This window comes from Pinus tabuliformis, chromosome 1_2, assembly GCF_031772625.1.
Source record: "Pinus tabuliformis cultivar Carrire ecotype Pingquan chromosome 1_2, CPIR1, whole genome shotgun sequence".
NCBI classification, from domain to species: domain Eukaryota; kingdom Viridiplantae; phylum Streptophyta; class Pinopsida; order Pinales; family Pinaceae; genus Pinus; species Pinus tabuliformis.
The window spans coordinates 247,320,600-247,343,317 of NC_142298.1; the positions used below are offsets into that span (position 1 = coordinate 247,320,600).

At 37.4% G+C, this 22,718-nt stretch overlaps 2 pseudogenes; both read right to left on the minus strand.

Moving 5' to 3' along the window:
- Positions 1-16,478: 16,478 nt before the first annotated feature.
- Positions 16,479-17,382, minus strand: LOC149205296 (glutathione gamma-glutamylcysteinyltransferase 1 pseudogene; annotated as a pseudogene).
- A 4,277-nt stretch (positions 17,383-21,659) lies between these two features.
- LOC149205297 (glutathione gamma-glutamylcysteinyltransferase 1 pseudogene) lies at positions 21,660-22,323 on the minus strand (annotated as a pseudogene).
- Positions 22,324-22,718: the final 395 nt, after the last annotated feature.

Here is a 22,718-nt window from a genome sequence, read left to right on the forward strand (position 1 = left end):
TGTTAAACTAATAGTGGTCAACATGCAAATTGATTGTTAGAGTCCTGCCTAGGCAGGGACTAATAAAAAGATAGCATAATTGTTTACTTCAAATTAAAGTTATAAAACATATTTCAAAACAATTACAAACCAACCTAGATCCATCTTAACTTAGGATCTACCTAGTTTCGAGAGGGACCATGTCTATTTTCACTCTAAAAGAGATTTGCACCTCAAATTTGACCCTCTCTGCACTTGGTTAGATCCAACATTAAGATGGATCTATGATGGTTTAATTATAATTATCCTTATTAATATATATTTTTATCATTTAAAATGGTTTAATTAATAATTGCAATAATTAATGATTAATTTTGTTATTTTATTTTGATTTAATGTTGATGTAATTTGGCCAAGATAAAATGTTTATAGGATAGCACAAATCTCTTTCATATGAATTAGAAAGTGTCTCTTAGCACAATAAAAAAATTATTTAAAAATAAATATTTTATTTAAATTTGCACCCTAAATTAATCCCAAAAATTGCACTTCTATGGAAGAATCATTCTTTGAGTTGGTAGAACTAAATTGCTTTGTGAATTTATATATTTAAAAATTTTGGCGTGCTAAATAGCTCCTTTTAAGTAAAATTTGATAATAATTTTGCTATTATGAAAAATATATATTAAAAAATAGTATATATAATATTGTTTATATTAATTTGATTGGTTTATATAATAGATAAATTAAATGCTAGATTGGTAGCAAAGGGATATTCACAAAAAGAAGGCATTGACTATGAAGAAACATTTGCCCTTGTAGCTAAACTAAATACCATCAGAATATTGATTGCTTTAGCTACTAAGAAACATTGGATGATTCACCAAATAGATGTAAAATCTGCATTTTTAAATGGAGAACTGAAAGAGGAGGTTTATTTAGAGCAACCTGAGGGGTTTGTCTAGAAAGGGAAAGAACATTTAGTCTATAGATTAAAGAAAGCTCTGATACCATAATAAAATCTGAATATATTAACTATAAACTAAATGGCTCTCCAGGTGAGTGTACAAACACTCATACAAGCTCGCTTACAATTGAGTCAAATGAGCCTCGAATATATAGGCTTTCACACTAACGGGATGGTTTCAACCACTCCCTAGATATTAGGATATGAGATCTAAGATTAGAGTCTCAAACCTATCATCACTATAACAATAATCTAAGTTTAGCTTTCTCCATTACTTCCAACAATTATATATAATAAAGTCATTATTATAAAAATAATCCAAAATATTTATTATGAGATATATTTTTGATAACTATATATATTTAACAAAATAGTTAGCATTTCGTTCTGTATCGTTTAATTATTGAACTTTAAAAACAAAGTATTGAAATTTACATAATAAAGTATTATAGTCTTATCTACTATTTATGCGTAAATATTTGATTCTCATCTTATTATAATATTATAATTAATTTAATATTAATTTTTTAAAAATAATTTTATTTTTATTTTTTTATTTTTTTTATAAGTTAATCTGTCAATATTTCTCTATGATTTTGATCATTTTTCTTGTTTAAATTACTTTTAAAGTTTTCAACTTTTATAATAATTATTTTAATTATTACAATTTTTATGATAATGATTTACAATAAAATTATGTTATTAAATTTTATCCTTATATTCAAGCTTCTGTGATCCATAATGAATTAAGCAAAGCCTTTGGGTAGAAATCACATAAGAGAAATTTTTGGCCAACACTTTTCGAACCAACGAGTGTGGTTCATCATCAGGACCATCGTTGGCCAAAAATTTCTCTTATATGATTTCTACCAAAAGACTTTGCTTAATAAATTTTATCCTTATTATTTTATTATTTTTGTTTTTCCAATTATTACTTTATTTTTATCAATAAACACCCCTCAAACACAAAATCCTCCTTATTTTTAAACAATATCTTCTAAATAAGAAAATGTTACTTTAACCATACATCTTTACAATCAAATTTAGTCCTAAGATATAAGAAAATGTTCCCTTACTTACTAACAAGTACCATGTACTTGACCAATGAACCAATATAGGCCCTCCATCACCCTACAATTACGTTTAAGTTAATTCGCCACCTAAACATTAATGTAGTACAAAGATAGGGATGAAGAAACAATGGGGGATACTTTTGGGTGGCTCAAACCAAAGGGAATGTACCTCAGTGGGGCACCAATGTACAACAAAAAGAGTTCATTGGAGCTAGCATTTCGTGGAGGACAAAGGTTCTTATTGCTCAATTAAGGACCAACTCACATCAGCTTTGGTGTGAAACAGGACGGTGGAAAAGACCTAAAGAAGCTTGGGAAGAACGGGTGTGTACATGTTGCACGTCTGGGGCTGTGGAATCGGAAAAGAATTTCATTTTGGAATGTGATGCATTCAAAGACATCAGAGAATGTTATGAGAACATGTTAGCATCAGTTCCTTGGCATTGTCTTTTTAGCGAGGAGATAGTTGAAAGGTTGGGTCAACTCATCATCAATTTGGATCGGAAAAGGACTGAATTGCAAAGAGCGAAAAATAGGGAACTAATGGTCTCATAGACTATTTTTAGTCTCGTGGACCTTAAAATATCATTTCATTTCCCAACTGTAGCATTAGGATGTTGGCACTACCTGGATGCAGAATGCGATGAAAGGGTTCTTTCATGGTGTGGTGTACACGTTTACACTTGGTTTACATTATGATAATGCTTCGTTCCAATTTTCAAACGAACCCTCATGGAATATGACACGCAAATAATGGAGGACACCCTCAAAATTTTCACCTTCCAACTAATTTCATGCGGCAAAAATGACGGAATAAGTGCAAAGGAATTTATTTTTACACGTACGCTATTCAAGTCTAAAAGGCGCCACAATACTACAAATGGAATAGCAAATGCAAATGCACGATAGAGGGGAAACATCATTGAACAATAAAAGTCCAACTTAATTAACCAATCAAAATCCCCAAAAAAATTATAAGGTAAACATTACAAATTATCATTTGATTTTTGGTTAAATAAAACTTAAGTGAACATCAAGCACATATATGTATTTTTGATTTTGCAAGAGGCTTCTTGAAAGACAAGTTGTTATGGCAAGGATAAATTTGTCAAGCATGGAAAGTAGGTAAGTTTAACGGTGAGAGAGTCAGGACCATAAAAGTCATCATGCCTAGCTTGCTTGATAAATATATCATTCTAAGTAATAAGCATTTCTAGAAGAAGATTTACCTGTAAGACAACAAGAAGAAAGGAGGGAGGAAATGTCAAAAGTTAGGGCAGCAAGAGATGAGGGAAAGAGAGCATGGATTTCTAAAGGTAAAGTTGTGATAGCGCGATTTGGACCTCCTTCCAAAACAGGGCAGCAAGACGATAACAAAGAAGAGGCAACAAACTCTTTATCATGAAATCAAGAAGCAAGGACACAGACTCAACTGTGAGTCTTGCATGTCAAAACAAATAGCAATCAATTCATACCCATGTTTCCTTAAGATTAGTTTGTTGAAACTACAAGGGTTACCCATGGAGACAAGGACCTGGGTTACTGCATATTGCAGAAGATAGAGACAAAATTTGCCTCATAGAAACACATGAGCATGAAGGGTGCAAGACACCTTTGTTTGAAGGGTACTAGAAGATGGCAGTGTGGAACAAGGCAGTAAAGAATGGCAAAGGACATGAGAGTATCATGGTATTAGTGAGTGAAAAAGAAAGTTGTTTCATTCAGCTAGAAAAAGAAGACTCAAATAAACAATTTGTTTGGTTTACAATATCAAAAAATGGAAATCACATCATAATTGCAGCATGTTATTTTGTGTCACAAGTTTCAAAAATCTACAAAAATAGAGGGCTTGACCACAAAGATCCCTTTGCAGCCCTAAAAGCAGATATTGCAACATATTCTTAGCTGGGTGAATTCCTTATAGTGGGTGATTTCTATGTTAGGACTGCAAGTGAGCAAGCTAGCATTCTTTGTTGTAAAGAAGATGGTGGCTCCCTCTAGCTTACAGAAAAGAGTATCATCAGTGGGAAATAATTTCAGAAGACAAAGGCTGCAATCTCTTTGGTGAACAATTACTTACTCTATGTGGCGGTTTTGATTTAGTCATTTGTAATGGTTTGATTAGATGGGAAACATCCAGTAATTTCACTTGCAATACTTACAATGGAGCAAGTGTAGTATATTATGTAATTTTCTCGCATAGTTTGTTTGAGAAAATGGAGGAATTTTTTGTTGGAGATTAGATTTGGGACTTAAAATCACATCACAAGTCAATTTATTTAAGTTTCTCTTGGACCCGAAAGAAGCGGTTAGGGTAAAAAACTTAGTGTGTTCAACAAAATCTCCCGAAGGGAAGAATTCTTTCGACTCCAGAAAATTGTAATACCTTCAAAATAATGCTATAGAGGCTCTTCGAGAAGGTGAAAAACCCATTTCACAGCCTTCATAGTCATGAATTAACACATTTAATTCAAACGCACTTGCAGAGTGCAAAAGAGAAAAAATTAAGAAGTTTGAAACAAATTTCTTTCTGGTTAATGCTTGGTTTGATGAGGAATGCAAAAAGCAAGGAGAGTGTGAAAAGAGTCAAACAAGGATAAGATAAAGCTCAAAGTTCAGTGAGAGAAGAACTAATCTTCCTTGGGAAAAATAACCCTAAATTATTTTGGAAGGAGCTACAACTGAGAAAGGTGCAAACTAAAAACAACATTCCAGCTTCTAAATGGTTCAACTATGCAAGATAACTTTATGAGTAGGATCCCAAGTTTGACCTCCTCCATTGGTCAACATTGATACAAAACTCTTCAATAGTGCAAGAGGTAGATGATCTATTTTTTATTGTTAGTTTATGTTGTGTTAATATCAATTACAGATTTCTAAACATGTGCTTGCATATTTCTTCTTGTACCGAGGTTTCATTAGCTGTTTGTGTATGTAACCAGGTAAATTTCCTTAAGTTTAAAATGACATTCATGAGAAAAATAGCTTCAATAAACAAATACTGAACAACAGACATTCAAAGTACAGCAAACCATCAAAGAGACACTTTAACACAGTGTTTTGATGAAGGAGTTTAATCCTCCTAGGCTACATCTCCTTGGTCCAACTTCCATGGCTTGGACCTTTGTATTAGCTCAAAATGGAAAAATGTTGTTTTACAAAGCTCTATGGCTCCTCATACCTACACTAATGTGTTCATAATCTCCAAATTAGCCCAGAACACCTCTTCTTGAGCTCAATTTGGTCGAAAATTGCCTTCTCCATGACCTAAACAACCTTTTCCTAGAAAAACTCCTCGAATTCTAAAATACCTCCAGTTAGAGTTGCTAAATGTGGAGGCGGGCCCAAAATTAGTAGCATCGCCAAACTTCCGTCATTTTAAACTCAGGCTTAATTAATGGTTAAACCAGGATTAGTTTCCCACTATTTCGCAATTAGCACGATGACCGCGGAGTTAGTGCTAACCACAACTATCAGAGTTTAATGTTGGTCACATGTCATGGTTACTGCGTAGCTTTGGAGCCTGCTGCACTGACCGTTTGGTGTTACAACAATCACATTCACATGTCGGATACCGTTGTAGTGTTGGTGTGTTGGACTGTCTGTCGGATAAACTGTAACCATGACCGCATTGTTTGGCGGTTGGTGTTCACATGCGGAGGGCCAGCCCCAACATCAGTCAACTTTAAATTAATGTGGAGAGCTTATGGGCTAAGAACCACGGTGATAGCGGAGTTGGTATGTGGCTTGGACTGCGGAGGGGAGGTCGTGGGGTCGAGCTCTGATGCCTCCATAATAATTTTTTTGAACTATGCCGAGCCCTTAGACCATTGGGAGGTGCCATGTGGTATTCTTTCATTGGCCCACAAACTAACCAATAAGATTGTGCCAACACACCACCTGTGTAACCCAATGAAACGATGCCGCTTGTCCATCTGTGATTCGTTGTTGACCATCATTGAACCTGCCTAGTCACTTTCTACGTCAGCAGTACAGACTACTGACTGTGCAGTGACTGGGCATTTTTTTTGCAAATTTCCCCTGTTTAGCAAAGTGATTAGAACACAATAACTTTCTCATACGAACTTGGTTTTCAGTGAAACAGATTGCGTTAGGATCATTTTTCTGAGATGGATGTGGCCATTCAGGGTTCGATTCATTCTAAGAACTTTGATTTTTGAGCTAAATACTAAGTGCTTGATCATTCCTCCCCACTAGAAGCCTTTTGGACCCCAAAATATACTATCAATTATTCAACAGGTGAGGGTACAACTCCCTCACCTTCTCGATCTGCAACCATTTGGCTTGAGAAGGCTTTTTTCCCTTGAGTCCCACTCTAAGTTATTCAACATCCCCTCTCTTCGAAGTTCTGATTCTTCTGTCAAGTATGAGATCTTGTTGAATCTCATCTAGATATTATGGCAAGAAATCATCTATTGATGGCAGCTAGACATGCTCTCCTTGATCCTCAATCAAAGGAGGCACAAATAATCTCAAATTCTCATCATTAACAACAAAGTATATTTGCATATAAGGAGGCAAATCAAGCTTAAATGCATTATTACCAATCTTTTCCATAATTTTAAAAGGACCATAACGGATTGGTTTAAGATGTTTACCTTCTCCTTGAAGTCTCCCTTTGCTAATATATAACCGAACTTCATCACTAACTTGAAATTTATGATCAAACCGATGTTTGTCATGCCTTGCCTTGTAGCTTCTCTAACTTTTCTCAAGTTGTTCCTACATTGTATGATGTATCAACTGAATTTGCTTTATGAACTTCCTTGCCTTATCGATGTCACCATGACCATTGATGGCGACATATTTCTCAAAGATAAAGTCCAATGGCAATCTTGGAAAGCACCCATAACATGCCTCAAATGGCGATGTGTTTGTGGAAGAATGCTTTGCCCTGTTATATGCATGTTGTATGTAATGCAACTGTTCATCCCACAACTTGGGATGTTTGTTGCAATATCCTCTAAGAAGATGAATATTTGTTCTATTGACCACCTCGGTTTGTCTATCTATTTGTGGGTGAAAGGTTGTACTCTTCTTCAACTTTTTGTCCATCATGTCCCACAAATTTGACCAAAAATTCCCAAAAAATCGAGAATCTCAATCACTCACAATAGAAGTAGGAAGATGAAAATGAATCCCAAATGTTTTGGAAGAAAAGATGAGTTGTTTGTTCAGTTGTAATTTTCTTTTACATGGTGTTAGTATGCACATCTTGTTGACCCTGTCTACAACTACATACAAGTAATCATGACCTTTCCTTAACAATGGAAGACCTCCTACAAAATCCATTGAAATATTGTCCCATGGACGTGAAGGTACCAGAAGTGGAGTGTATAAACCAAGTTTCCTATTACTAGGCTTACTTGTAGCACATAAAGAACATCCTCTTATGAAACGAGAAACATTATCCAACATGCGTGGCCAATAACAATACCTTTGAAGATTCTCTACTGTATTGCCTACACCAAAGTGTTCGGCAATCAATGAAGTGTGTGCCTCCCTTATGATATTGTTTCTTTCACCCTGTGGAATACATGACTTGCCCAAGTGATACAACAAACTGTTATGTACATGATAATCCAACTCTTCAATTTGGTTTCCTTGACTCAAGCTTGCATATACTTCTTGAAAGTCACTATCATTTGCATATTGTTCTATGTAACTTTCATGCAAAACATAATTATGCTTGAGTATAACAGATGAATTTACAATAGGCCTTGAAAGCATATCAACTACATTACTGTAGATTCCCTTGTTATACCTGATAACCAAATGAAATTGTTGTAGAAAACCCATCCATCTGAAATGTCGTGACTACTGCAACTTTGACTGTGACTGTAAATATTGCAATGGTTGATGGTCGGTATGGATGATGGTCTCCTTCCCCATCAAATAGTGTTTCCATTTCTTAACACTTTGTACCAATGCATAAAGTTAGTTAGTTATAGCTCCATGAAATATTTTTGAATGAAATGAAAGGGGCTTACCATGTTGCAATATAACTGCTCCCATGGCATAATCACTTGCATCCATTTGAATCTCGAATGGCCGTCTAAGATCTCGAAGTGCCAATACCAGTGTTGAACTGATCTTTTGCTTCAAAGCATCAAATGCTTTCTGTTGTACATCTCCCCAGTGGAAGACTTTCTTGACACTTGTCAATGCATGTAATGGAGCTGCAATGGAAGAAAAAATAGCAATAAACTTTCTCCAATATTGTGTTACCCCTAAAAAGCTTCTTACTTTTGTAATTGTATTGGGCTTGGGCCAATTCAAAATGACCTCAAACTTAGAGGGGTCTACCTTCAACTCACCTTCTCCTACAATGTGTCCCAAATACACCAAAGAAGTCTTGCCAAATTCACACTTCGACATCTTTAAAAACAATTGTTGTTTTCTCAAGACATCAAGTACTTTGTTTACATGCATGACATGTTCATCTCTTGACTTGTTTAATATGAGAATATCATCTAAAAATGGTCTCAATACATCATTCATTGCCCTCATGAAAGTAGTTGGAGCATTTGTAAGACCGAAAGGCATAACACGACACTCAAACAATCCTTGTTTAGTTTTAAATGTGGTTTTCCAAATGTCTTCTTCAACTATCCTAACTTGATGATAACCACTTCATAAGTCTAACTTAGTGAAATACTTTGAATACCTCAACTGATCAAGCAAATCATCAATTCTTGGGAGTGGATAACGATACTTTACTATGGTTTTGTTTAGTGCACGGAAATCCACACACATGCGCCAATTTCCATCCTTCTTTGGCACCAAGACAATGGGCGAACCACATGGCGACGTGGATGGGCGTATGATACCTTTGCTCAAAAATTCTTGAATTTGCTTTTTGATTTCCATGCTCTCCATAATCGACGTGCAATGTATGCCTATGTTTGGAAGTGGAACATCCTGTTGCAACTGAATCTCATGCTAAATTCCCCTCTTGGGAGGTAACCCTTTTGGTTCCTGAAACATCTCACCATGCTTGCTTACCACATCAAACAAATCAAATTTCAATTTATCATCACAACCTTCAAAAGATTCATAATCAATACATTCTTTTTCTTGATCATGAGAAGCACAAAAAATTTACTTGCATTTACTAGTCTCTTCATCTGCCCTGCATTAACCAAAGAAATGTTTAGCTTTTTGCGATGGTCTCTCACAATGTACTCCACCCCATTCTTGAGTAATATGTTTTTGTTGTCATAGCGATAAAATACTGCTTTCCTACCATACAAATAAGGAATACCCAAAATGATTCCTGGGAGGTCAAGTGGAACTACATCTAACTCAACTTCATCAATGAACTTTTCGGTAATGGTGAACTTGAATAAACACTTCCTTGTAACCTGTAAGTTTTCATTATTAACTATCCAACCTAATGGATATGGCTTATGATGAGGTACAGTTTCAAGGTTTAGTTTTTTAACCAATTCTTTTGAAATCGAGTTTGATTGTGACCCACTATCGAATAATGCATCAATATTTGTATGATTTGAAATTACTCTTACATGAAACAACTCTATCATTAACTCTTCATTTGGAGTGTTGTTTTGACTATGCGATGAACTAGTGCTTGCAACAATTTATTTTCCTTTTGTAACCATGGCTGAAATCTTGGTCTCATCACCAGAGTCTGAACCAAGGTCATGTTGGGTGGTAGCGATCGTCTTTTGTTTTCCCTTATTGTTTTGTTTCTTAGGTCTTAATTTGGGATGAAATTTCCAGCAGTGGACTTCATCATGCCTTGCTTTGGAACAATGTTGGCATATGGTTTTCTCCCCTTCTTTCTTCGCGCTTGCATTTTTATTTCCCTTCCATTTTCCACCCTTATCTTTCTCCTTTCCCTTGAATGGCTTCCTCTTACTACTTTCTTCCTGAATGTTCTTTCCTCTAGATTCAAGGTGCATGGCTTGCACACATACCTCATATAAATAGTTTGGATTGAACATAAGGATAGTATATTTCAAATAGGAATGTAAACCCCCAATATATTTCAACAATGTATCTTGGGAATTCAAATTTACTCCTAATAACAAAGCCCTTTTCCTAAACTCCTGTGTATACTCTTGGACTATTTGGCCTTTAAGCTGCCTAAAATTCTGCCAACTCATAATGGCTTTTTGCATATAGGCTAAAGGATAAAACTGTCTTTTAATTGTAGAAACCAATTCAACCCAAGTAATCGATATCTTACCATGGATTCACATTTCCTCTTGAGTCTTTGCTTCACACCAAACTAATGCAGCTCCTTCTAGCCTCAGTGAAACCAACTGGATTTTTATGTCATCTTCTTGAAGGTTCTGAATTCTATAGTATACCTAACTGTCAAATCCAATTGTCCAACTTTTCTGCATTCACCTCTCCATTGTACATGGGAAGTTCGAATTTTATGTCCAATTTAAGCAAGGGAGTCTTTCCTTTTGGGGATTTTGAATGAGTATGGACAGTTTCAGTGGTGGAAGTGGAAGATGATGTTGTGTGAGATGATGAAGATGATGAGGATGGTGGAGATGGAGTTGGCTTTCCACCATTCCCTTTTGAATCCTTCTTCTCGTCTTTTTTATCCTCTAAGCTTCCTTTTACATGTGGAGGTTTAGAACTCTCTCCAACCATTCTAGTATTCCTCTCTTCATAAAGGACTTTAACCATCTCAGTCAAAGTATAGAAAGCTTTCTTGAATGCTTCCTCTTCTGAAGAAGGACCTTCACATTCTCTTTCTCCATACATAATGGCTATGGATTCAGGCTCAGAAACTGGTACTGCTTGTACCTCTTCAATCTTAGTTGAAGGCAAAACTTCAGGAGTTTCAAGTGCAGTTGGAATTGGAACTTTGAGTGGTGGAGATTGTGGCCTTGTGGCTCTCCTTCTTCTGGGAATTACCTCAAGAGTTGTAACCAATAGCTTCCCTTCTCCTTTCTGCAACTTTAACCTTGTAAGCATCACAATTTTGCAACCATTAAAACCTTGATTGCACAAACTCAAGCAATCAAGCAAATCAACTTGGCTCTGATACCAACTTGATCTATTTTTTATTGTTAGTTTATGATGTGCTAATATTAAATACAGATTTCTAAACATGTGCTTGCATATTTCTTCTCGTACTAAGGTTTCATTAATTGTTTATGTATGTAATGAGGTAAATTCCCTTAATTTTAAAATGACATTCATGAGAAAAATAGCTTCAAAAAAAAAATACTGAACAACAGACATTCAAAGTACAAAAAACCATTAAAGGGACACTTTAACACAGTGTTTTGATGAAGGAGTTCACCCCTCTTGGGCTACATCTCCTTGGTCGAGCTTCCATGGCTTGGGCCTTTGTATTAGTTCAATATGGAAAAATGTTGTTTTACAAAGCTCTATGGCTCCTGATACCTACACTAGTGTGTTCATAATGTCCAAAATAGCCCAGAACACCTCTTCTTGAGCTCAATTTTGTTGAAAATTGCCTTCTCCATGACTCAGACAATCTTTTCCTCGAAAAACTCCTCTAATTCTGGAATAACTCCAGTTAGAGTTGCTAAATGTGGAGGCGGGCCTGAAATTAGTGGCACCGCCAAACTTTCGTTGTTTTAAACTCGAGCTTAATTAATGGTTAAACCAGGATTAGTTTCCCACCAATCTACAATTAGCACGATGATCGCGGAGTTAATGCTGACCACAACTGTCAGAGTTTTGTTCAGGTCACATGTCGTGGTTATTGTGCAGTTTTGGAGCCCGCTGCACTGACCATTTGGTGTTACAACAATCACGTTCACATGTCGGATACCGTTGCGGTGTTGGTGTGTTGGACTATCCGCCTGATAAACTGTAACTGTGACTGCATTGTTTGTGGGTTGGTGTTCACATGCGGAGGGCTGGCCTGCAGGCTGCCCCTCCTAACCGCCAACCCCAACATCACTAAACTTTAAATTAATGTGGAGAGCTTATGGGTTAAGAACCACAGTGGTAGCGGAGTTGGTATGTGGCTTGGACTGCGGAGGGGAGGTCGCGGGGTCAAGCCGCAACGCCTCCATAATAACTTTTTTGAACTATGTCGAGCCCTTAGACCATTGGGAGGTGCCACGTGGTGGCCTCTGCGCTTGCCATGTGGCATTCTTTCATTGGCCCAAAAACAAACTAATAAGATTGCGCCAACACACCACCTGTGTAACCCAATGAAACGATGCCACTTGTCCATATGTGATTTGTTGTTGACCATCATTGACCCTGCCTAGTCACTTTCCACGTCAGCAGTACGGACTACTGATTGTGCAGTGACTCGGCATTTTTTTTTGCAAATTTCCATGTTTAACAAAGCGATCAAAACACAATAACTTTCTCATACGAACTCGGTTTTCAGTGAAACGAGTTGCATTAGGATCATTTTTCCAAGACAGACGCAGTCGTTCAGGATTTGAGTCATTCTGAGAACTTTGATTTTTGAGCTAAATACTGAGCACCTGATTAGTAGAGATGGGTATCAAGAAATTGGGTGTTGGAAAAACAAATGACTTAGTTGAACTCCAAGCAAAGTATCTAAAGTGGGGGTTAAAAATTCTTGCACCTCACATCACAAAAAATTTCAACAACATCATACAATAGGGGTTCCCCACAAATTGGACAACTAGTTTGGCAATACCTCTTTTCAAGAGTGGTGACATCAATAATCCCTCTAATTATAGGACCATAATGATAAACCCCTTGTTTCAAAGTTATTTGGAAGCATGTTAGAAAATAAAATCAGTAAGTGGGCAGAATAAAGAGATAAACGTGCTAAAGGGCAAGCAGGTTTTAGACTTAAACATTCCAAAGTTGATCATGGTATAATTTTAAGGCACATCATTGAAAAAGTTTGGAAGAAAAAGGAAGAAGCCTTTTGTTTCTTTGTTGATTTCATAAAAGGCTTTGACATGATTCCTAAGGATAAGATTTGGCACAGAATGGAGGAACTCGGGGTTCTTAGGCATTTGAGAGCAGTTATGCATAGGCTATATGAAGAGGTGAAAGTCAAAATTAGAACTTCAGCAGAAATTTCTGAAAGTTTTAGAAGCAATATCGGGGTCAAGCAAGGTTTCCCATTGTCTCCTACCCTTTTTGGTTTATATATCGACAACCTTGAAGAGTGACTAAATTCGCAAGGGGGTGACAATATCCATTTGGGTAAGTTCATTACAAGGCTTCTTTTGTACGCAGATGACCTTATTCTGATTGATAAATTTGCTCTTTGTTTGCAAGAGCATTTACTTTCCCTTGAGCATTTTTGGAGAAGGTTGGGGATTCAAGTCAATAATAGCAAAATGAGAGTAGTGGTTTTCTCTAACAAAAGAAAGCATAACCAGCATAAGTTCTACTTTGAAGGAAACATTCTAGAAGAAGTTACGAATTACAAATACCTCGAAATTGACTTCAACAGAAATCTAAGTTGGGATGGTTGTAGAAAGAAAAGAGCTTTGGGGGGCTGGAAACTAAAGTTGTTGATTTGTGGAATATTCTGCATCAAATGCATTTGGTTGCATATGTGATTAATTTGAACGCTTTTTGGATGATAAGATGGAGAGTTCGTTTCAGAATTGTTCATATCAGCAATCGAATATATCTCACATTTAGTCCAAATGTGTCAAGATCAAGCAAGCACACCACAAACATTCTTGTAAACACCTTTTAATTATCCTGTTAGTGCCATTGGTGAAAAACTAGCTAAAGCATGCCCTTCATACTCCATGGAAATCATCAATCAAGTATAAAAAAGTTTGAAGATAATCTGGATTCAAATAATTGAGATCACACTCAACACCTTGGGATTATTACGTTACGTGCTTGTGATATATTAGGGCATAAAACCCTAAAATACTTAATGCGTTAATGCCAATATTGCCTTCATTCAATGTTAGTGCCAATATTGCCTTCATTATGTTTCGTGAATTTGATATTTCCCTAAAACACTTAATGTGTTAATGATGTTAGCACCATATGCCAATGCCAATGTCGTCTGCCAATGTTGCCTTAATTCAACATTAAAATTTGTGCAAGCCATAAATTATTATGGACCTCAAATCACCACCTGCTATACCCTCTGATCCATGTGCTTTCGGATCATCATCATCATGGCCAATATCATTGTGACTAAACTACAATTTTCTGTTGGCCCTTTGCATAATCACCTCCTCAACTGTGTTTTCTGTTACAATGCTTATTACCAAGACATGGTGCAGCTGACCAATGCGATGAGCACATTGTAATGCTTGCTTGTTAACTTGTGGATTTCAGTTATGCTCATAGAAAATGACAGTATCAACTCCTACAAGATTCAAACCAACACCACCAGCTCGAGTAGATATTAAAAATACAAATGCTTTAGAATATTTAACATTACAAAAAAAGATTCCTCCTCTGGTTCACTTCAGTTATGCCAATGCATGCTCCATATTGTTCCTACACCTGCCACTGCTGCTTCAATAACGTTGTAGAAGATAATAACGCACCATAATATTCGTTGTAGTATACCAAGTTAAAACAAAAGATTATAATTGATATATTATGAACACATGTAGTAATTATTCCTCTGCATGTATTATGAACGCTTGCAATAATTATTCCCCTGCACATATTATGAACGCTTGCAATAATTATTTCTATGCACACAATTATTCCACTGCTGCATGCATTATTTAATGTTGGTCCAATCCACTCGATGTCAATACTATGTATGGTGTTGTATATTTGTCCTTGACACCTCTACTCCCGTCAAAACCTTGACCTTCATAATTGCAATTAAACAGACGTTACTTTTCTTCTCACTTTTCGTACCTCATCATGATATATAGAAATCATTCTAAGTGCTTGGTTTTCTTTGATGGATACCATTTTTCCTCTTTATGCTTGCTTTCTCTCAATTTTTTTTTGGAGCTTTTATATATCTCTCCCCCCTTTTTTTCTTTTGTGCGGGAAAATGATCAATGCTTAGTGATGCCCTTTTCAATGGCATATACTAGCAACCTCCTATTCAACATTTTATTGTTCTCTGGATTCTCTTGGAGTTGAATGCCCAAAAACTGCATCTCAATGCTTGTAGAGAATAGATTTGACAGAACAATGTATTTAAATGTCTCTTCATTTGTTTGCTAAGAGATGTATGAGATTTGATTTTTGAATCTTGTATGAACATGGAGAATGCTTTCTTTATACAATTTCATTTCTTCTTTTGTAGGATTACTGACTCTTCATTTACTCTTTCGGGTGAAGGAAATTGATCTTCCTCCACTCACATAGAGATGATTTGCACAAATTTATTCATAAAATCACTTTGATAATGTAGCATAAATATTAATTAAATTCTTACGGCAATAGTAATGAAGTTGAAGTGTTGCAATTGAGCGAGGTGTTAGCGCTTGAAATTTCACCTCAGGCTGAGAAAGGTAAACCTCAAGGCAACATCAAACCATTTAGCCTCGTAGCTAGCCCTACGGGGCAGGAGAAGGCTCTCTCCGGTCTATCTCGTGAAATCTTCAATAAAATAGATGACCAATAAGGTAACACTGATATTAGGCTAGTAAACTGATCAAAAGGGGTTTTTAATTAAATGACGGGGTTTTTCCGGGCTGCATGGGCAAAATCACAGCTTGAACAGAGAAATATAATGAACAACACAGATTATCAACTGAGGCAAGGTAGGCAAGAAATTTAACAACAAATCTAGATTTAAATGGGATGGCAAGACTGGTGAGGAGCTAAGGAGCGCAAACAATAACTTTGAATCCTCCTTAAACAGTAGAAAACATTAAATATTGAACAAACTTAAAAGCAGAGCATGGCAGGCATGAATTCTTACTTTAACACTTCATTTGTTCAATTAGAAATGATCATGAAGTGAAATGGAACATAACAGATCACATATGAAACACAAGAAAAACTTATGCTAAATTATCATACCACAGGAATCTCAGAAGTCAGAGCTGTGAAATTTCATTAAAAATCTCTGTCAAAAACTGTACATGGTAAGCTCTCTATTATCCACCAGCTCTCAGCACTCAGAACTCTCCCCCCCTAACTCTCTCCCCAAAAAAAATACTTTTATACATTAAATCAATTAAAAACAAAAAAAAACAACAGATCGACCCCCAAAACAGGGGCGCTGTTTCAACTAAAGCCATGAAAATAGAATAGAATCCTCCATCTGCTCTTAAAGATAGATGAGCCTTCCATTATTCCAGCGTGAAGGTAAAAATAGGCAAACGAACCCATGAATGCCACTTTGCACATTCTGGAAATTACAACCGCCCCCCCAAATCTCTGGAAATGCGTTGGTCATTCGAATAAGGAAATCTGAAGAACAGTTTCAATCGGATTTACTAATTTGCTGACACGTACATAAGTGATGCTCCTTGGCAGGTCCACATAGCAGTAAAGGTGTTAAGCGGATAGGATTCCCGATTTTTATTTTAACTGGCTCCGTTAGTTTCAGATTTGTCTTTTATTCTTGCGATCTCAAAAGTCTTAGAGCAAACTGGGAAATTGTCACTTGTGCTTGCTCTTTGCATACAAGCCTTATTACAAAAACACTCTTTCGATACACCAATCAGTTCACATTGGGTGGCTTCCCTTTGGCAGCAAACATTTTCAATTATCTCCAACGAATTATCTTCAGTAGACCATGATAAAGTGCAGCATGAGGTTGCAGATGAAGACCACTTATCCGCAACCTTGTAAATTTCTGTTTCCTTTATTTGTTGCAATATTTCTCCCTTGATAGCAATTCGCTCAGCTTCTTCCTTATCTACAGTTTTCTCAGAGTTGTCCAACCTTCTAACTTCGGCAATCCACTTGATGAAATCTGTAAGATTTGCAGGTAATGATTCAAAAACTGCAGAAAGGATTTTTTCTACACTGTCAAAACCTTCTGCTTTCAGAAGCTGCAGAACCAGAGTATAAAGTAAGGATGGACCCTGCTGGTGCTTCAAGATTAGCATAAACCCCCTGTATTTTTGAGTCGTTTCGTCTATGGTATTCATTGCCTCCCAAAGAAGTGAAAGTGGAACCCAATGGGGAGGATACTTGAATCGAGCGACATCTAAAACAAGTGCCATGTCTTTTCCAGCATGGTATCCACCAATCGGTGAAAAATGGCCAGATCCTGTCTGCTTTAGTGGAGCTCTATGATATGATGTAATCACATGGCAATCTTCAGAAGAAGCACACTTTGCTACAAATCTCTGGAATTCATCAATAGAACTTTGATTGGAGCGGAAAGCTTCAACCTTAGCTCCAGAACAATTAGCTAGGCATGCCATCAACTTTCACCTTTTCCAAAGGTTCACAACAGTCCAGCATCGATTCATCAAACCAGCGCCAAGGCCCCTTCCATTTTCTTCCAGGATCAATTGCAAGAGCATTGAGAACAACTCATGAGCTTATGCCAAACTCCATGGCACTGTAATGAAACAAAGGTGAGTATCATTTGCGTAGTTAGAGCCCCAGTGCACAAGCTTTTATGATTTATCTCTTCCATACGATGCCCATCCTTTAATACGCTGTTGTAATCAAGACCCCAAGGAAATCGACCTCTTATCTCTCTGTCTTTCTACCTTTGTTACAGCTACATTAAAGTCACATGGATCCACTCGATTGAGAATACACATGTACAACCAACCAAATGAATGTGTCCTCTGAAATTTGAATCTTTGCTACAAGAAAAGCTCACACAGTCATCAAGGAAGAAGAGCGCTCAGTTCTGTGCAAACAATGGTTTAGTCTCTCCTCAAAATGTACCCAGAAAACATAATAGAGGCCAGTTGCCTCAACTAACAAGGGAATACGGCTCCCACAACTCCAATCCATCCTTCAAACAATGGTAGTCACACAGGCCACCACAATAAATACAAACCCTTCCTCGAAGATGAAACACTTGCTCCTTATTAAGCCATAAACCCTCCATTTATTACAGTCAACATGGCCCTTGGTAACAGTGAAGAAATTTGCCTTTTAGCTAAGAGAGCAGTGCCAGCACACATTCAATTTCTCCCTTAGGCTTAACTTGGGAACCAGCAAACATAGCAGAAGCATCTACTTGCAAAACAACTTGATTGGTCACCACAACTGCCACACCAAACTCATCTACCATTTTCCGAAGGCTTCTCAGGAACTTAGCAAGATGCATCTGCCTTGCTTTAGGAGTAGCATCCACTCTCAAAACTTTTTGAAGTTCTAGAAGGGAATTTCTGTGCTCTTTAGATATAAAAACATCACTGGCATCTAGAGTAGATATTTGTGCTGGTGAAACTTTTACTCTGTTCTGAGATTGGACTGGAAGATAATTCAGAAGGCTTAAATTTTGCTTCATCGAGACCAGCTGGTCCTCCTCCAGTTTTAGCATCATCAAACCTTGGGGTTTGACACTTTTAAATTTTGACTTTTACCAGAACCTTTTGCACGTCCTAGATTAGAACCTAAGACATATTCTGCATACTTGACATTTCCATATCACTGCTAACTGGATTATCAACAATATCTTTTCAGGCACATCATCTCTTCTTGTATTCTTAATTCCATTTGAAATTTTACATGAAAGTTTATTGGAATCTTGACTTTTTGAAGCTTTATCTGATTGAATACCAGCTGCTCTGAGCAACATGTTTGATGCTTCCTTACTGCAACTTTTTAGTAGACCTGATGCTTCTCTAGGTGTTCGGAACCTAAGATTATTCTGCTTTCTAATTCCTTGCAGTCTGCCACACTGCATCATCTTTCTCAGAGGCACTTCCAGATCATCCTCATTGCGTTCTTTAGCCACATTTTCATCAAAATTTATCTTTGTCTTCTGGTTTTGAGTTAGCTGAGCTGTTTGGCCCATATTTGATGCCTTATAATGCGCAAAAACATGAGTACCAGCAAGGCCTGCACTCAAATGTCTTACATCTGCCTGAATGTCAATTTCTTTGCTCTCCTCAAGTGGTTTGTATAGAACAGTCGGAAGTGAGATAGGCATACTACAGTCCAATGAAGGCACCAAATCCTGAACTAACTCCTTCGTGATTGAGAGACCAAGATCACACAAGGCATAGAGGTTCTCCGATTTGGAATTTTCAACTGCACCTTCCGCATGCTTGATGCTGTGAAGTTTGTTTGGGATTTCCAGTTGAGACCTCTCCAAATCGCTTGTAACTTGCTTTTCCTCTGATTGTTGATGATGCTTTGAATTGTGCTTGTGCAGGGATAGGAGCTTGAAGTCGCTGCTGCCCTTTGAAGAGCTGGAGAATAAATTACATAATCTAAAACAACACATTTAATGATTTCTTCTTCAAAACAGGGTTTTGAAGAAGAATCAATTTCACACTGACATGAGACGGAGTCTAACATCGGCTCCAATTGGGATGGCAGCTGCCGCTCCGTGGAGGTGCCAAGAACCGCAGAACTTTGGGAGAGCAGACAATGCCTCCACCCATTGGGCAATGGAGTCATCATCGACATAACTCTTGACTTAATTTTCAAACTGAAACTAAAATCAAACAATCTTCAAGCAAACTAAAACAAGATGCTGCCTTTATGGCTGCTTATTTATTTACAAAGTCTACTCTAATCTGCTGTACAAACAATAGATCAGGTAATACTAAAATGCCATATTAACCATTCAAGTAAACCTGAGAATGATGCCGCCGCTTGAGAATGCTGCCACGAGGACACAGATGTAATTGCTGGCAGCCCTTCATGCACATACTGAGCCTGGTCACGGAAAAGACAGTCTGATCTATCAATCAAACTGAAAAACATGTCCATATATGCCGCAATAGGATCACGAAAGCCAGACTCTGTTGGCTGCCCCAACTCTGCAACACATACTTCCAGCTGCACATTGTCAATGTAAACATCTATAGGCAAGTCTACGATTTCTTGTTGCGAAGGAGGAAGGATTTCCAAGAACTTTTTAGGGTCTTGGAAATCATATGACTGAATCTGCTCATCTAAACATTGAATCTCCTTTTCAAGTTTTTCAACAATTAACTCACAGGCACCAATTTTAGCTTCAGGAGAGAACTCTGGAGATTTCAAACTTTGAAAGAAGTCACTGAAAAATTCTTCATTAGTTTCAATATCTACTAACCACTCTCTAACTCCGTTTAGAGCTTCACAAAGTGCAGGGTTTGCCACATACCCTACCATTGCATGAACAGATCAGCATGCGTTGGAATGTCTGGATCGAATTGGAGTCGCCAGGTGAATGGTTCAGCCTGCATAAGTGTCTGACTGCTGTCCACCATCAGCATCAGATCTGCACCTTGATTACATGTACTGGGACAAGACAATCAACAAATTGAATGTTCTCCCCAGTATGGTCGCCAGTATGTTAGCGCTTGAAATTTCACCTCAGGCTGAGAAAGGTAAACCTCAAGGCAACATCAAACCATTTAGCCTCGTAGCTAGCCCTACGGGGCAGGGGAAGGCTCTCTCCGGTCTATCTCGTGAAATCTTCAATAAAATAGATGACCAATAAGGTAACACTGATATTAGGCTAGTAAACTGATCAAAAGGGGTTTTTAATTAAATGACGGGGTTTTTCCGGGCTGCATGGGCAAAATCACAGCTTGAACAGAGAAATATAATGAACAACACAGATTATCGACTGAGGCAAGGTAGACAAGAAATTTAACACCAAATCTAGATTTAAATGGGATGGCAAGACTGGTGAGGAGCTAAGGAGGGCAAACAATAACTTTGAATCCTCCTTAAACAGTAGAAAACATTAAATATTGAACAAACTTAAAAGCAGAGCATGGTAGGCATGAATTCTTACTTTAACACTTCATTTGTTCAATTAGAAATGATCATGAAGTGAAATGGAACATAATAGATCACATATGAAACACAAGAAAAACTTATGCTAAATTATCATACCACAGGAATCTCAGAAGTCAGAGCTGTGAAATTTCATTAAAAATCTCTGTCAAAAATTGTACATGGTAAGCTCTCTATTCACCACCAGCTCTCAGCACTCAGAACTCTCCCCCCCTAACTCTCTCCCCCCAAAAAATATTTTTATACATTAAATCAACTAAAAACAAAAAAAACAACAGATCGACCCCCAAAACAGGGGCGCTGTTTCAACTAAAGCCATGAAAATAGAATAGAATCCTCCATCTGCTCTTAAAGATAGATGATCCTTCCATTATTCCAGCGTGAAGGATAAAATAGGCAAACGAACCTATGAATGCCACTTTGCACATTCTGGAAATTACAACCGCCCCCCCCAAATCTCTGGAAATGCGTTGGTCATTCGAATAAGGAAATATGAAGAATAGTTTCAATCGGATTTACTAATTTGCTGACACGTACATAAGTGATGCTCCTTGGCAGGTCCACATAGCAGTAAAGGTGTTAAGCGGATAGGATTCCCGATTTTTATTTTAACTGGCTCCGTTAGTTTCAGATTTGTTTTTTATTCTTGGGATCTCAAAAGTCTTAGAGCAAACTGGGAAATTGTCACTTGTGCTTGCTCTTTGCATACAAGCCTTATTACAAAAACACTCTTTCGATACACCAATCAGTTCACATTGGGTTGATTCCCTTTGGCAGCAAACATTTTCAATGATCTCCAACGAATTATCTTCAGTAGACCATGATAAAGTGCATCATGGGGTTGCAGATGAAGACCACTTATCCGCAACCTTGTAAATTTCTGTTTCCTTTATTTGTTGCAATATTTCTCCCTTGATAGCAATTCGCTCAGCTTCTTCCTTATCTACAGTTTTCTCAGAGCTGTCCAACCTTCTAACTTCGGCAATCCACTTGATGAAATCTGTAAGATTTGCAGGTAATGATTCAAAAACTGCAGAAAGGATTTTTTCTACACTGTCAAAACCTTCTGCTTTCAGAAGCTGCAGAACCAGAGTATAAAGTAAGGATGGACCCTGCTGGTGCTTCAAGATTAGCATAAACCCCCTGTATTTTTGAGTCGTTTCGTCTATGGTATTCATTGCCTCCCAAAGAAGTGAAAGTGGAACCCAATGGGGAGGATACTTGAATCGAGCGACATCTAAAACAAGTGCCATGTCTTTTCCAGCATGGTATCCACCAATCGGTGAAAAATGGCCAGATCCTGTCTGCTTTAGTGGAGCTCTATGATATGATGTAATCACATGGCAATCTTCAGAAGAAGCACACTTTGCTACAAATCTCCGGAATTCATCAATAGAACTTTGATTGGAGCGGAAAGCTTCAACCTTAGCTTCAGAACAATTAGCTAGGCATGCCATCAACTTTCACCTTTTCCAAAGGTTCACAACAGTCCATCATCGATTCATCAAACCAGCGCCAAGGCCCCTTCCATTTTCTTCTAGTATCAATTGCAAGATCATTGAGAACAACTCATGAGCTTATGCCAAACTCCATGGCACTGTAATGAAACAAAGGTGAGTATCATTTGCGTAGTTAGAGCCCCAGCGCACAGGCTTTTATGATTTATCTCTTCCATACGATGCCCAGCCTTTAATACGCTGTTGTAATCAAGACCCCAAGGAAATCGACCTCTTATCTCTCTGTCTTTCTACCTTTGTTACAGCTACATTAAAGTCACATGGATCCACTCGATTGAGAATACACATGTACAACCAACCAAATGAATGTGTCCTCTGAAATTTGAATCTTTGCTACAAGAAAAGCTCACACGGTCATCAAGGAAGAAGAGCGCT